This window comes from Macaca thibetana, chromosome 9, assembly GCF_024542745.1.
Source record: "Macaca thibetana thibetana isolate TM-01 chromosome 9, ASM2454274v1, whole genome shotgun sequence".
Taxonomy (NCBI): domain Eukaryota; kingdom Metazoa; phylum Chordata; class Mammalia; order Primates; family Cercopithecidae; genus Macaca; species Macaca thibetana.
In genome coordinates this window covers 41,125,132-41,142,517 of record NC_065586.1, presented here as the reverse complement: position 1 = coordinate 41,142,517, position 17,386 = coordinate 41,125,132, and the positions used below count along the sequence as shown (strand labels likewise).

General features: G+C 43.3%; 1 pseudogene; it reads right to left on the bottom strand.

Annotated features, from left to right (window-relative positions):
- Positions 1–16,022: 16,022 nt before the first annotated feature.
- On the bottom strand, positions 16,023–17,148 carry LOC126962801 (uncharacterized; annotated as a pseudogene).
- Positions 17,149–17,386: the final 238 nt, after the last annotated feature.

Below are 17,386 nucleotides of genomic sequence, written 5' to 3'. Positions count from 1 at the left end.
GCCAGTGCCCCATTAGTTAGCTTTGCACTCCAACAGGCTGCTCATTCTTTTGCCTTTCCCTCCCCTTCTATTTTAAACCAATTAATTAAAAAACTTTACAAAAACAATACATGCTAATGTGAAAAACTAAAGCATTTTAGAAAACTACAACACAAAAAGGAAAAGCTCCTCTGCCCTCAGCTCCTACACTCCTCAGAGGTGACCACCATGAACATTGGCTTCTTTCTAGAACTTTCCCTGCATAGACAATCAGAGAAACATAGATTGATAGACTGATTTATGCAAAGATGGCTGAATAATGATGTTTAATGCTCTGTTACTTGCTTTTTCATACTTAATTTATGCTAGACATGATTTCACAGCAGTTGTCAAGGAGGTCTATCACCCTTTTCAACATTTGCATTTTGTCAATTATAAATAAAAAATTAATTAATTAAGAAACACTTGCATTTGGTTCTACTGTAGAAGTGTACCATCATTTGTTTAACCAATATTCCACAGATTGACTTGTAGATTACTTCAGAGGTCTTAATATTAAATGTTCCAGTAAATATCCTTAGGCATGTGTTTTTGAAGAACTGGGCTAGTGTATCAACAGGAGATTGTTTTACAGGTCTTTATAAAATTAAACAGTTTTCACTGGTATAAAAATTTAATAATTGTCAAATAAAATGTTGCTCTTATAAAGTTTCTTCTCATTATCAAATGACACTTTTTTTTTTGTCTTGGTCTTCTATAAACCTGCCCTTAAGCTGTGACAAAATTAATTTAAAAAATTGATGTTGATCCATGGGATCCATAAATTCTTTTTATAGATCGTTTAACACAATTCTGTGTCGTGGACGAGGCTCCAGGCTGGTGTGCAGCAGCGCGCTCCCCGGGTCTGTGAGTGGGCATTTCTTAGAATCCCCGCAGCCTGACCTGCTGCCCTTTGCTGGTTTCACTTGAAGCTATTATTCCAATTGACTCACTCTTGGCTGACATCTGGATGCGTTTTATAACAGACTGTTTTCATAACTCCACAAAAAGGTTCTCAGGATTAATACTTGTTTATTTTCATTTTCCATTGGACCTTAAATTAGCTAGCAGCCAATGCTGGCACAACCCTTTACCTTGGGTTTTCTGTTGCTTTAAAATCTCTTGCCAACCAACTATTCCAGAGTGGCTGTCAAATCAACCAATAGCAAAATATTTGGGAGTATTTGTCAGTTAGCCGGGGTAGAAGCAGCCAGATGTGTGGATACGTCATCAGGTTACCTTCCCCGTGTAAGTAGGGGCCAGGGGTACCCATGGACATGTGTGCATGTACGACATAGTGCATGTACAGCCAAGCATACAGGTGCCAAGATATTTTACTGGGATATTATGTGTTTTCTTCTCTCTGTTGTAGGTATTTTTTCCCCCTCCTACCTGAAGATTTTTTCTTTGCTTTTTGAGATTGTACTTTCAAAGACATTCAAGACACCTGGATTTTAAATTCAGGGTGTTAATCCAGAGTTTTGTTTTTGAAGACCTGGGATCATTGAAGGGATTAAGTTAGATTTTCCCTGAGGAAACAGGCAAGTGACTGCCTTTGAATTTAAGGATTGTGTGTATATGTGTGTCTGTGTGTCTGTGTGTGTGTGTCTATGTGGTGGGGGAGGGGGTTGTCTGCCCTTTAAAATTTGTTCTTTTAAGGTTTCTTCTCATTATCAAGTGACACTCTTTTTTTTTGTTCTATAAACTTGCCACTGAGCTGTGATAAAATTGATCATTTAAAAAAATCTGTGTTGATCTGCTGTGATCCATAAATTATTTTCTTATAGATTATCATGGGCACAGCTCAAGGCTAGTGGTACAAGAACATCCCTTCCCAAGAAATTAAAAAGCCTGTTATTTTTGCAAAAACATGAGAAGCTTTCAACAATGTTGTCAAGAGCCTTTCTTAACTCTTTGGTGACTGGTCTGAGTCAGTCACAGGTGGAAGGTGTGATGTGATCTGACAGGCCCTGACATTTCTTGGGAACTCATGAAATCCTGCATCTTTTCCAAATGTGCAATTTTGTTTTTGCAATTAATTTGTATTATCTTCACATTGTGTTGGATGATCAGAGGACTATAATTATGCCCTGCCCCAGGGGAGAGTATTGCAAAGGTACGTAGGGCATGAACATGGGGAGGGCAAGAAGTGTGCCCAAAGCGTGCTATAGCACAGTGTGTGTTCCACTCCTCACACAGTAATGAACTGGTGAAGGAGTTAAAATCTTATTGATTTCCAAATGATCAACAGTTTTTAAAAACATAAATATGCCGCATGAGAGCCTACATTTGTACAAGTGTATGCTAGTGTGTGTGTGTGTGTATGAACATGCTTGCATGTATGTGCTCACAAACGGGGAGGAAGCACAAGAGACAAAAGGCAATGGTTTGTTTCCTTTTGGAATTTAGGAGGTATGTTCAAGACAAGGAATTTCTTTTCCTATCTTCATCAGACTACTGGAAAATGGAATAAAAATACAAACCATAAACTTCAGGCACTCAAGTTTCTGAGCTAAGAGTAGCATTCAAATGTTATTCCAAACCTCTAAAAGAAATCTATAAGATTTCTATATTTTAAGTTGGGTGGTACAATACTAGCTCTAAGTAGGCTGTAAAAGTTAAGGAAATGTATTGTAATTTCTAGAACAATCACTTCAAATGTAATGCAATGAGGTATTGCTAAAAAGCCAACAGAAACATTAAAGTGGAATTCCAAACACTTCAAATAAACAGCGAGGAAAGCTGAGGATAATTCATTTAAAGTGTCTAGTGGCAGATAAGAGGCATTAAATGAATGGTTAAAGAAAAGTCAGCAGAAGAGAAAAGCAAAACAAAAACAAAAAGAAAGCACTCTGCATTTCCTCTCCTTAACATTTTAAAAAAAATAGCTTGCAGGATATAGAGAAAATTCTTTTGGAAGAACACTTGCCTAAGTAAGGTACCTAAATAAGATATTTTCAAACAACAAATACTCATACTTTTAAAGAAATACAACTGGGGGAGTTTATTAAGTATTAACTCATACGATCACAAGGTCCCACAATAGGCCGTCTGCAGGCTGAGGAGCAAGGAGAGCCAGTCCGAGTTCCAACACTGAAGGAATTGGAGTCTGATGTTTGAGGGCAGGAAGCATCCAGCACGGGAGAAAGATGTAGGCTGGGAGGCTAGGCCAGTCTCTTGTTTTCACATTTTTTTCTGCTTGCTTATATTCTAGCCTCACTGGCAGCTGATTAGATTGTGCCCACCCACATTACGGGTGGGTCTGCCTTTCTTAGCCCACTGACTCAAATGTTAATCACCTTTGGCAACACTCTCACAGACACACCCGGGATCAATACTTTGTATCCTTCAATCCAATCAAGTTGACACTCAGTATTAACCATCACATGTAGGTATCCTCTAGGGCCCATAAAATGAGGCACCATGGATAAGGATCTTTGGACAAAAGTGCTTATCACAGCATTGTTCAGAGAAACTAAACAAACTGAATACTTTTCAGTAAGGGAACTGTTAAATAGGTTCTGTTCATCCATAGCATAAATTATAATGCAGTGGATAAAAAGAGGAGAGAGAGAGAGAGTGAGTAGCAAGATTTCCGTCTGATATTGTTGAGTGGGAAAAGTAAAATGAAGAAAGCACATACAACATACCTACTATCCGCTCATAAGTATTACATATTGTATATATGTATATACATATATGCAAAGATGAATGGACATTTGTATATGATTGTGAGAGCAAGGGGCAATATAGAAAGCAGCACAATTGGTTGTTGGCATGGATGACTGGAGTGTGTGGGGGGAATTAGAGGGTGATGTGGGTGCAGGGAGGAAGGATGAAACAAAAGGGAGAGAAAAGGAAATAGGAGAAAAAAAGGACTGCAAAGAGAAATAAACAGTATGTTTTATGTTCTCACGTAAAGATATATATGCAAGAGACATATATAAGGAAGAAGAAGACAGGAATAGGACATGAAATATATTTTTCATTGAAATATTAACTTTTAGCATGTTAATATTTTGCCAATTTGCTTCAGAATTTTTAAGAACGATAATGTCAAGCTCAAAAGGCCTTACCCCTCAGCAGCACTGCTTTTCCTGAACCTGGTATAATTCATTAACAGCATTATTGTATAATTTTTACTACATTTGGATATATCCATATACAAATGGAATCATATTTCACATATATTTTGCACTTGATTTTTTACATTTGGCCTTGTGTTTTTGATATTTATCCATGTAGATACATATAGATATAATTTGTGTATTCTGTTGCATGATACTCCATTGTATGAATAAACTACAACTTATACATGCATTTCCTGACTGACAGCCATGTTGTGTACATTTTTTCTTGTTATAAACAATGGTACAAATCAATGTCTTTGTACATGTTACTGTATATATATATATGTGTGTGGGAATTTCTCTAGGATACAGACACACATGCATGTTTGCATATGCCCATATATATTATATGTTATTATGCATATGCACATTTGTATATACACAGTATAAGCATGTGCAGATGCACATGTATATGCTGCATACACATGTACATTCATATGTGTACATATATACATGTGTGTTTCACAGGTACACATCATGTAACATGGACTAATTGAAGATGCATCTATCTTGTGAAACAGTACTTGCCATCATAGGAATGGAATGTATGTATCACACCCACATGCACACACACTTGCCTAGGAGGGCAATTGCTGCATCATACGAGACACACATCTTCAACTTTGCTGGCTGTTGCCACGTGGTTCTCTTATTGATTGTACCACTTGCTCCGCCCACAAGCAGTGTGTACCCTGCTATACCCTGCATGACACTGGTATTTTTGGACTTAACAAAAAATTTCTAAGCAATCCAATGGATAATAAAACTTGTATAAGTATCCACTGTACATGTTAAAATATATTAAAAATATCTAAAAGTAGTATGCTTGACTTGAAGACTATGTGCGCTTCCAATTTTGATTGAAAAATTGATACTTTGTAAGTCAAAAAGGATGAAATATTGGCAATGACATGGAGTTCAACCTTTTGCCAAGTGGTGTTCCTATTTTGTGGCTGTGGTCATTTTCTTTTTCACAGCTTTGCTGATTCTGAAGGTTTGGTTTTATGTAAGTTTGCTTATACTTTCTTATAGTTTACATTAATTCAATCATTATCTTTATCTCCTTACTTTCTTAACTACTTGAAAAAAATTATTTGTTCATTGTGAATGCTTATTCATTGTCATGTGTCTTGTTAGTATATTCTCCCAGCTTTTACATTGTTGTTTGATTTTGATTATGTGGTTTTGCAGAACTATGCATATCTCACATAGTCAAATTTGTTCATCACTTCTTTGATGATTAATTAATTCTGGGCATGTGTAGAAAGGCTTTATTTATCCCAATATTATAAAAATACATTATCTTCTGGTACTTTTGTGACTTCATTAACTATGTTTAAATATTTGCCACAACTGCCAATAAATTTGGTATGAGGACTTAGGTAGGAGACTACATTCCTTTTCCTTACTCTGACCTCCAATTGAGCTTTTTTTTTTTTTTTTTTTTTTTTTTTTTGTGGCATTGTTTACTTATGGTGCTGAAATAATGTTACATTTATAAAATCCAACACTTCCATTTATCCTTGGTTGTGTTTCTGGATTCTGTCCTGTTCTATTTCTCTGATTATTTCTGCACTGGAATTGCTGGATTTTAATCATTCTAGCCTTTAACATCTGACTGAGCCAATCTTGCTACCTTACCCCGCTACTTATTTTTCTGATTTATAAAAAAATCACCAAGTTTCTAAAAAGGAGCATGTTTGGAATGTTTTGTGATTGCATTAAATTATTTATCACTACATGACATATTCTAAGAGTTCCTCTTCCAGACAAAAGTACATCTCTCACTTTACTTCAATCTTCTTGTTTGTCTCTCAAGAGAGTGGGTAAGGCCTTGCTAAGCAAAACAAAACAAGACCCAGAAACTATAAGGGAAAAGACTCATGCATATGAATATGTAAAAATAAAACTAAAATTCACCAATGAAAAATATGGCAGAAGTTAAATTAAAAAAAGAGGTCAAACTGGAAAAATACTTGCCAAACATGTCAGAAAAAGAACATGTCACTAATATAAAGCCAGGGATTACAAAACAGTCACCAAAATGCCACACTCAATGGAAAAATTGACAACACACTTGGCAGTCTATAGAGAAAGAAAAGACTAAATAATAAAGAGACAGCATAGGATTGCTCACCACTGAGCCTGGAAAAAGGTAAATTGTCCCATATAGCCAATGTGGCAAGGTAGGGGGAGGGCCTCTGATGTTTTGGGAGAGCACTTTGTGCAATGGCAAGGGTGTGGTATTACCTATAAAGGCAAAAGACGGAATGCACCTAAATGCCAATCTAAAGGGACTTGGGAAAATGCGTGATCACTCTTCCCTAAAATAAATTACAACGCAGCTTTGAAAAAGAATGAGTGAGTCTGAATGTGCTGAAATGTATTGTTATAGCAAAGAAACTTGGATTCAGAAGAGTAGGCGCTGACTGCTCTAATTTGATAAGAAAATGATATGAACGCAATGAACACAAGTGAATACCTGGGCTTACATATGTGTAAGATGTCTGGAGGCACAGAAAAACTATTCATGATGGTTACCTCTTGCAAGGAGTCTGGGGGTCTGGTTGTGAGGGAGATTTGCTATCATTTTAAAATATTTAGACTTTTTAAAAAACACATGTTTGCCTTACTTTCAATAACTAAATAAAAGAGGATTGGATGACACCTTGAGAATGCATCTGATGTATGAAACATCCATGTTTGTTAAACAAATATAATAGGACATCTCTCTTGGAAATCAATTGTGATTTGCAAAGTTGGCCCCCTAAGTTCCTAAGTTTTGTAAAAATTTGAATTCAATCCCATTATACTTTTAAATTTGAGGAGCAGGTGGTTAGTAATCCAGATGTGAGAGGAACTGCATGCCAGCAGTCACTTTCAGTTTTAAAGAGAGAGGCTGATTAATCTCAGTGAGAGGGCCCTTAATGGAGAAGGGTGGACGTGCTGGGGGAGAGAAAGCCGCAGACGCAACTTACAGCTTTTGCTGTCACACAGGGACACTTGGTCAGCCTCTGCTCCTTTTCCTTTGGCCTCTTAGGGATGCACATTTTTAAAATGATTCTCTGCTACTCTTCTGCACTGAGAATGACTTTTCTTTCTATCCTCTTTGGTATAAGATTTTCAATTATTTCGCCCACCCTTCATCTAACCCAGGTTAGAGTCTATTTCTTCTTCCTAGATCTTCCCACAGTTTTGGCTGTGAGGCCATTGTGGGAGTTCCACAGAAACAGGTTGCAGTCTAGTCTCTGAGCAATTGCTCATATATCCTTTGTGAGTTCCGAGAGTGCTGAGAGCTTTCCAGAGTAGTCTGGAGATAACACCCTGGACTTGTCCATGCTCACTTTTGAAACAAAGCAGATGTGCCATAATTAGTGGTTGGTTCCATATTTTTTGGAAGACGTAATTTTTTTTACTGGAAGAATGCACAGAACAGATGCATTCCATTGCAGCAGGCCGAGTGCCGTAACAGGAACATGCACAGAAGTTTATGGGAATGGAGGGGAAAGAGACTGGGAAGGGTACAAAGGAGGAGGATGAATTCTCCAAGAGGAAAGTGGTCCCAGAACAGAATTAGAGAAGGCAGACGTATGAGAGAGTTGAAAACAGTCTCTAATGGAACAGGCCGACTAGGTTAAAAACACACATGTAAGAAGCTCCTGGCGGCCTCTGTACTAACAAGGGATCCTGAGGATATGCGAGTGATGAGGATGTTTTCCACTCCTTCCCTTCTGCTAAGTCACTTCCTTTGGACGGAGAGAGATCTGGCTCTAAGGTACAGTTCCTACACTCACCAGGTGTGTGTCAATATGGAAATCTCTCCCTTTCTAGAGACCCCACTTCCTCATCAGCAAACTGTAAATATTTAGCACTAGTTTCACAAAATCTTGTGCCTGGCACGTAGTAGTTGCTCAATAAATATGAGTTTCCTTTATTCCTCCCGAATTCCTTTAGTGTAAGTACTACTTGTTTGTTCACTTGGCATTCAAAGTCTTCAGTGTTTTGAACCACTCATCATACAAACGTGACCTTCTAACATCTCTGAATGCTAGACTTTGACTTTAATAATAGAAACGACTAATAATATCCTAGCAAGACACTCCTAACTCAGAGTTCCAGATCCTTCTATCATATGTACCCTGTGATGCAGCTGGCCTAGGACCACTATGGTCCCCAAGAAACAGATGCAGAAATGGAGGCCAAGGTCCAAGTGGCTTGAAAGGCCACTAAGTTAGGGACCAACTAGGCAGGCCTCAACCCACTGACTCTCTTGCCTGAGGTGGCTACAGTCCTTGTCAGGCAGGTCATTAAACATCAGAATCACAGGGTTCTTCCTTTTCAAATGTTCTTACTTTTTTGCCTGGGGAAACCTATTCATTTTTAGGGTCCATCTTTTTTTTGTGTGTGTAAGACAGGGTCTTGCACTCTTACCCAGGCTGGAGTTCAGTGGTGTGATCTCAGCTCACTGCAACCTCGACCTCGTGGGCTCAAGTGATCCTCCCACTTCAGCCTCCTGAGTAGCTGGGACTACAGGCACACACCACCATGCATAGCTATTTTTTTTTTTTTCATTTTTGTAGAGATAGGGTTTGTTCATGTTGCCCAGGCTGGTCTTGAACTCCCAGGTTCAAGCAATCCTCCTTCTTCAGGCTCCCAAAGTGCTGGGATTACAGGCATGAGCCTAGGGTCCATCTTAAGACTTCTGTATTTCAGAATTCTTCCAACATCAGTTTGATGGGTGTGTGTGTGTGTCTGTGTGTGTGGATGTGTGTGGAGAGAGAAAACGTGTGTGATCTGAATGTACTGGCATTTGTGTAGGACACGCTTTGGGGATTCTGGCTATGCCTATATAACAATTTCTCCTTTGTGGGAAGAAGGCAAGGGTAACAGGCTGTGACTGTGCGTTTTGTTCTTCAGCAAGGAAGAGCCAAGCACCACATGACTCTCATAGAAGATGGACTTTGCAGACTGCAAAAGGGGAAAGGAAAGGGGCGTGTGATGTTTGTAGGTGCCCTGGGAGAAAGTCCCTCTTTGCCTAGAAATTATTAGACATCCCTTTATAATACTTCTGGCAGAAAAGAAAGAAAAATCTATTTCCTGAATGAGATAAGGATGCTTTTCATTGAGTGTCAGTATTGAGCCAGCCCCAACTGAAGTGAGAATTGTACTTGGATGTCACTGTGGACCCACCCCCTCAGTCCTAGTAAAACCAACACAAGGGGTTGGGACTCTCTCCGTGCCCTACTTGAAATGGCTGCTGGTTGTTGAACTGGCCTTTGGTGGCTGGCACCCATCTGCTATTGTCCCTAGAAGAGGTAAGTATGGTTCTGGGTCCCTGGCTGCTTGGGGCAGGGATCACTGAGGATGAGTTCCGGATGTTCCTTGTCACCGATGCTGTAGGAATTAAAGTCTTTACAGGCCCTTAGTCCTGACATTTCCATCTCCTTGAGCTGAAAATAATCAAATTGAGGCTGACAGGGGAGTCTCCCCAGTTCCTGTGAGTGAGCCTCCTCCATCTGGGGGACACCTGCACACCCGCCAAGTGCTCTGACCTGGGGACAGTGACAGTGTTGTGGTGAGGGGGATCCAGACCTGCCCTTCAAGAGGCTACCTTCTGTCTGGGGCCCAGGTAGATGGCTTGCTGGGGAGGGCCACCGTCCTGGGGCCGGATAGGGTGGAGGGTCAGGAGAGGCCTCACAGGGAAGACTTATGCTACAGAGGGGTTATTTTCCTCAGGACTTAACAGGAATAAAACACCTAAGCTAAGTTTTAAAGTAAAGCCGGGTGCTCACGCCTGTAATCCCAGAACTTTGGGAGGCCAAGGTGGGAGGATCGCTTGAGCCCAGGAGTTCGAGACCAGCCTGGGCAACACGGCTGGATCCTGAAAGTTAGGAAAGTTAGGCTGAGAGGGTCGAAGCCCAGCCCCCTTCGTGCTCAGGCCACCCCTGCGCCCTGGATGGGGCTGCCTGGGGCCGGGGGCAGGGTCTGGAGTGGGCGCCAGTGGACGAGCTGGGGCCAAGGTGAGCCCAGACCTTCTTGCGCGCCTCTCTCTGGACATGGCCCCGCTATGGCAATGATTTCCAGTGCCTACAGGGGCAGGGCTGGAAGCACAGAGAGGTGCGGTGGGGGACCACGCCCCTTGTCGGCGTCAGGTATGGGGTGCAGGAGGCCTTTGCAATTTCACAGCGTTTATGATTTATAGCCGGGGAAAGTGAGTCGGAGTGGTCACTAAAGAGTAGATTAATGATTCCATCATCACACATCTTAGGTTTTTAGCTTTCTGGAAACGAATGTTCTTTCCTTTAAAACATGATGGCTGGCCTTCTCTGTGAACGGCTGGTCTTCTCTGTGAACGGCGGGCCTCCGAGCGTTTCCTCTGGAGCTGGTTTCTGGTGCTGGTGCGCCTGTGAGACAGGTGGAGGGGCTCTGCGGCTGATCTGCAGCTTCCAGAAGCAGACCTGTGTGTTTTTCCATTGGATGTGACGTTCCATAACTAAAGGATTAGTGGACCCTTTATTGTTCTCAGTCTTCCTAAAATGATGAGAGGAATTCCTCCTAGACTCTAGAAGATGCTTTAGAATGAGCTAGAGAGATTTTAAAAAATAATCTTGATGAGGCTTTACAAAAAAAAAGATCAATGGCCAGGGCTTATGTGCCATGTAAATTGACTTGAGACAAGCTAGCCAACACCCATACTCATTCAAAGATGAATAAAGAGAAAAAGAAAATACACTGTGTGTCCTGGGAAGAACTTCTGGGGCTTAATGGAAATTAGGAATTACCCTGATAACTAAGAGAAGGTTTACTGATAAGATTATAAAATAAAATCTCAGAGGAAAAAGAATAACTTATCTTTGGAAAAACACAAGAAACCATGAATAAAATGCATTAAAAATTCCTATAAGTACTGTGGCACTAAAATTTTAATTAAAAAATTGGCAGAGCAGTGTGCTGGCAAAAAAAAAATTAATTAGCAATTAATTACATGCTTCTAACTTAATCTACATTTAATTTCTAATTAAAATTAGGAAAAAAATGCCCACAAATATATCAAGCTAATTTTAGCCTCCTATCTGCCGGAGAGCATGTACAGGGCTTTGAAGTAAACAAATTCTGCTTGCAGCCAACTTATCGTGTAAATTTGAATTCAAGAAAATAATATTTACATGCATGCAAGAGCCTGAATAGTTTTTTATCTCCAAGCTCTCCCTGAAGCTTTCATAACTAGCTGATGAATGCATCAAGGAAATGTCAGAGAAGCCGTGGTGAAGGTTCAGTGATGTAAGTGAGTAATCAGAGTGTCCCTGAGCCTCCCCTCCACCCCGCTCTCCTAAATCTACTAATTTACCTCCTCCAAGCCTCTTATGTCCACCTCTACCCACTCCCCGACTCCAAATCCAAGCTGCAAACTGCTAGATTTTTGAGACTTCTGACTAGTCTCCACGGTCTTTCTCTGACTTCAGTTGGGGAAGAGAAGAGTAACACACAGGCGTGAACACATCACTCCAGCCTGGAATGCCTCTGGGGCTCCCCTTCCAGCCCTGGGGTGGGAGCTCCCCTCCAGGTCTTGTTTATCCTTGGTGCTTCTGCTATCTCCAGTGTTCTCCCTGACCCCTGTCCCCTCCCTCCACAGCAGCCATTTCCCTGGAGGAACCTCTCTGCCCACACACAGCCCATGCCAGTCTCCACTCTTCCAGCAGCTGGCACTGGGCCAAGTGGTCATGCATCTGAACCATGGCCATCCTCCTCATCTGTCCCCGGGCATGGGGAGCAGTCTGCTCATCATCCTAGCCTTAATGTAGCCCTTGGTCAGTATGTAGTACCTGTTCAGTGGTGTTTGTTGAAGGAATGAATGAATCCTGTGGTGCTGTGTTGCGGTTGTCCACAGGCTTCCCAGGACTCCACCCCGCTGGGCCTGCGTTTTGCTGTTCCTTGAGTTCTCTGCATGGATTGAGTGTGCACCAATGCTGTGGGACACACCAGCCACACTGAGGTCTGGCGGGCAGTTTGGGGATGAGCAGGTCCCATCTTGACCTCATCCTTCAGTTGGAGGGCTACCAGCGGCATGAAGTTTTCTCTAAAATCCCGGGGTTGGGGTGGGGAAGGTCTGATTTCTTTCCTGCTCCCTTGGAGCTTTCTGCAAAGCCTCAGTGTAATACTGCTCACTGAATTGTATATATTTTAATGTGAATTTGTGCCTCATTTTACTGCCCCCTGCTTTGTACCACCCTTCAGGGGTATATGCAGACACCAAGGGGATGCAGAGAGGGCTGCAGCGGCCTTTCTGGAGAGAGAGACGGCAGCTGAAGCTGAGGGCCAGCTGGGGCAGCAGGGTGGGGCTCTAATCTGTCTCTGCAGAGTCGTCCCCTGTTCAGCCTGCAGGGCAGGGAGGCTGCAGAACATTCTTTTCCAGGAGGGAGGTAGGTTTATTGACCTTCAGGTTCCTGGAACTCTGTGATAGATCCCACAGGCTGGAAAGTGTGGTGACTTGCCCTCAGGGTGCTTGCAACTTAGAGAAAATGGGGAGGAGGAGAGGATCCCTTGTGCTCTAGAAGGCTATTAACATTTCTGTCAAATGCTCTGGTAGAGGCAGGTTCAGAGGTCCAGGAGCACAGAGAGGAGGAATACTTTTTTTTTTTTTTTTTTTTTTTTTTTTTTTTTTGTTGAGACGGAGTCTCGCTCTGTCGCCCAGGCTGGAGTGCTGTGGCTGGATGAGAGGAGGAATACTTTACCTCTCACTATAAGGGCTGGCTGGGGAGGCTTTGTGGAGGACACGGCACAAGGCCAAGAAAGAGAGAGATGAGAAGAGACAAAGGCCCCAGCAAAGGTGGAGGAGCCAGGGAGTAGTCCTATGTTGGGAGCACAGTGTCCCAGAGAGTGGCAGGAGGTGACTCCGGGTTGCAGCAGATAAGTTGGGGCCTTTAGTGCTGGCCTAAGGAGGCTGAACTTTCTTCTGTGAGTAGAAGAGGAACAGGTGAAGATATTCTACCTGACGATGGAGTAATGGCTGCATCAAAGAGAGGAGACCTGCGGAGAACCATGATGAGTTCATGCGCGAGGGTGGTCGAGGGCAGGACCCTAGGGCAGGAAAGAGCTTTGGGGAGCACAGCGAAGGCTCCCCCTCACTCTAGAGTGAATGACTTGGGAGGAGGAGGAGGCTACGCTGAGCAGATGCTGCAGTCTGAGCTCAGCCCCTCCCCTTAACAAAAGACAAATGAAACTTCTATGACTTCATCTTACTCAGAGACTCTGAATCTTTCAGGAGTAGTAGACACAAATTTTCCCCCGTCTGTCCCTGTGCCTTTCATACAGATGCAAAAACATGAATCCAATTCGTGCTTGAGAAAGGTTTGTTCAAGGAGCAGACAGATCCTATAACTTGCAAAATTGATGAGTTTGGGCTGACATCACTGGGTTGCTGCTCTGAGAGTTCTAGAAATGCTATAAAAAGACAGCTTAGAAAAATGGTGGAAACAGGCTCTGGAGCCAGCCTTGCCTGAGTTCAATTCCCAGCTCTACCACTTAGCAATTGTGTGACCTTGGGCAGTTACTTAGCCTCTGAGTGCTTCAGCTCTTTCGTGTATACAGAGCAACATAATAGTATCTGTCTCCTACAGTTGGTTCAGTGATTAGAGCTGGGCCTAATCAGCACTGTGTATAGAAGTTGGTTTTTATGTTTGTTTGCTATTGCTGTAGAATTCAAACAGTTCAATATCAACAAAACCAAGGTAACAAAGGGGAATTGAAAAGAAAATAATTTAATCATAAATCCAGGCACAAAGCTTGTATATAAAATTAAACATGAAAAAAAGCCTTGGCTAGTAAAAACAGAGTTTCTGGCAGAAGTATTATTTTCCATTGTAAATACCATGGTTATTAAGTCCTTGTGTGATTTTTTGGCATCTTTTCATTTTTGGAAGATATTTTTAATAGTTTTGTTTCCTTCTGACTACCCTTACATGACTTCATAGTGCTATGTAGGGGAAATTATGGGAGTAGAGAGGCCTTAATATAGAATATTAAATGCATGGTCTCAGAGTGTTTTAACAATGTTGTCACGGGAGTACTCACAATGCTGTTTCTAGTGAGTTTTTGCCACACTTACAAGTTGTGACACTTTCCAAGCAAAATATTACATTTTAGAAAGTCATAAGGAAGGAGTCATGATCTGGATTATATTTTACATTATATTATATGTGTCTTTTGTTTTTATAATTTTATTTACTAACTCTGACTCTTATAATAAAGAAATTTTGGCACACAGTGAATATCTGGCATATTTGGAAGGGTGCATTTGGTAAGCCACTTTGGACTACGTAGAGCAGGGGTCTGCAACCTGTGGGCTCATACTGGTCTGTGGCCTGTTAGGAACTGGGATGCACATCATGGGGTGAGTGGTGAGTGAGCATTGCCACCTGAGCTCTGCTTCCTGTCAGATCAGTAGTGGCATTAGATTCTCAGAGGAGCATGAACCCTGTTGTGAACTGCACATATGAGGGATCTAGGTTGCACGTTCCTTATGAGGATCTAACTAATGCCTGATGATCTGAGGTGGAACTGTTTCATCCTGACCCATACACCCTGCCCGTGGAAAATTGTCTTCCATGAAACTGGTCCCTGGTGGCAAAAAGGTTAGGGACTGCTGACTTAGTGTAATTGTGACATAAACAAAGAACATTATTCCTATGATTTTATTTAAAATATCTGGCTCTCATATCACTGTGAATATGATCTATTCAGACTATGAAAGAGTTAAGGTTAACATGAGATTGAAAATTTACTTCATTATAAAATTTGGCTATGTTTACCTGCTTTCTATGAAAAAACTCAGATTAACCAGATATGTGATTCCAAATATCTAGGCAATGCCCTTAGGTATGCAAAAGTCGATTTTTGTAATTGTCTTACTCTTGGTTGGAACTGTATAGACACGTCTTTGCCTTGTCTACAGTCCCACCCAGTGGCAATGTTATTTATTTTATTTTATTTTATTTTTGAGACAGAGTCTCACTCTGTCATCCAGGCTGGAATGCAGTGGCACGATCTTGGCTCACTGCAACCTCTGCCTCCCAGGTTCAAGCAATTCTCGTGCCTCAGCCTCCAAGTAGCTGGGATTACAGGTGAGCACCACCATGCCCGGCTAATCTTTGTATTTTTGGTAGTGGCAGAGTTTCACTATGTTGCCCAGGCTGGTCTCAAACTCCTGGACTCAAGTGATCCACCCGCCTCAGACTCCCAAAGTGCTGGGATTACAGTTGTGAGCCATGGTGCCTGGTCCCACTGTCAATTTTAAAGGGCTGTAAGTCCTCTCAGGCAAGCACTATGCTGAAAGTTTTGTTGCCAATGCTATTGTTAATCTATTTTTCACCAATCTGATCTGCTCCATTAGCTTCAAAAGACACCTTTTCATTTGTTTGCGTTTGTCTTTGATGGCCTTCTGCCTGCCACAAGCAATCCTTTAGAATATGGGCCCGTGCTTGGCTTTTCTACACAAACATGAACAATCTTAAATTACTGGGAGACATTCATCGCCTCCTGCCAACTAGAGAGAGAAGAGGCGCCTCCTGGTGAGAGTTGGACCTTGAGCTCCTCCCGGCCTTCCTTGGGCCTTGGTCCAGGAGGTTATGGGAAGAAACTGGTTTAAAGCTGACCTCATGGGTTCGCTATTCTTATGTAACACTTAGGAAGAGCAGAGACCCACGCGGTTCAGTCCCAGAGCAATGTTGTGGTCAACAGAACACAGTCCAGCTACCAAGAGTTATTTCAAAATAATTCAAGTTCTTTGTTTATATTTCTTTTAATAAAAGAAAAAAGACAAAAAAAGGAAGGGGTGGCCGAGCTGGAAACCTGGCTTTAAGTCCCCTTTGTTTCCCCTCAGGGGTCCCTCAGGTGGGCGCCTGCTTGGAAACCTCTCCACCCCTCCAAACACCCCTTTCCTCCCTGAGTGTTCATTTGTTGATCCAGATTCTGAATAAATGAAGTTGCACAGAATCTACCTGGCAGAAAGGAAACTGCCTGGAGGCCAGGGCTGAGGGGAGGCCCAGAGCAGAGCAGGTGCGCGACCTGCAGTGAGCAGGGAGGGCAGGCTGGGGACGCTCACCTCCCAGAAAGACTCTGCTCCCCTCAGCCCTGAGACTCCAGGTTCCCCTGTTCCGCCCTCCCGGAGACCCTGCCGGTCTTCCCCGCGGGGCTCCCTCGAAGCTCGGGGAAGCTCGGGGAAGGGGCGGGCTGCGTCCTCAGGACCTTTCTCAGCAGCCACAGCAGCACATCCCAGCACCTCCTCCAGGAGCCCCGCCACCTCCTGCCACCCGGGCTTTCCCCGGGCTTTCCCCACAGCACAGCGTCCCCTCGTCCCCTCATGGCTGAAACAGTTGTCCCCGCAGACAGTGCAAAAGGGAAGTCTGTTGCGTTTCCATGCAAGCTGTAGGGCTCTTAGAGCTGCTGGAGGAGGAAAAGAAAGAAGAAGAAGAAATACAGTAAGTGTGATGTGGGTACAAAGAAACCAACATGGAGCTTCTGTGGGCCTAGACAGGAGCCCCGGGACAAGTGCACTGGGCCTGCGTCATCGCCAGGCTTCTGCGGGCTCCAGACCCTCCAGAGGACCCCCTCCCCACCCACCTCCCACCCGCGGCCCTCCCGAGTCTCCCTTCACCCCCCTCCTAACCACCGAAGCCCTCCCGAGGCCCCTGGGCTCGTGCTCCTCTGAGTTGCCTGCAGCTGAATCCAGGTGCGGCCTGGGGCTAGTTTCCGGGGGGTCGTTCCCAACCAAGGGGAAGAAGGCCTTTCGTGAGCATCTAACGAGTACATCCTCACTTCGTCTTCTCATTCTGTTCACCCAGCACCTGTGACCTGGATCCAGTCCGCGGCGCACAGACCCTGGCTCTGGGCACCCCTGGTGAGGGCCTTCTGCACCACAGCTCCGCCCAGCACCAGCCAGCTCGCTCCTGCAGCTTCAGTTCTTTTGTTGCAGTCCTGACGGGTCAGTCACCTGAGCATCCATGCTGCCAGGTGACAAACCCAGGCATGCAGAGATGTAATCCTTTACCCAGGGTGACACGATGTGGAGCTGAATCCAAGTCTGGGAGTCTGGTGACCGTGTCTGGGCTCTAACCGCGCAACCGCCTCACAGTGAAACAAATTGGGGACTGGCCTTTACCTGAGTGGCCTTAGGAAGGTGCAGTGGCCTGCAGCCTCCTGTCCCATCCCCACCATTGACAAGTACATCGATGTCCCACAGC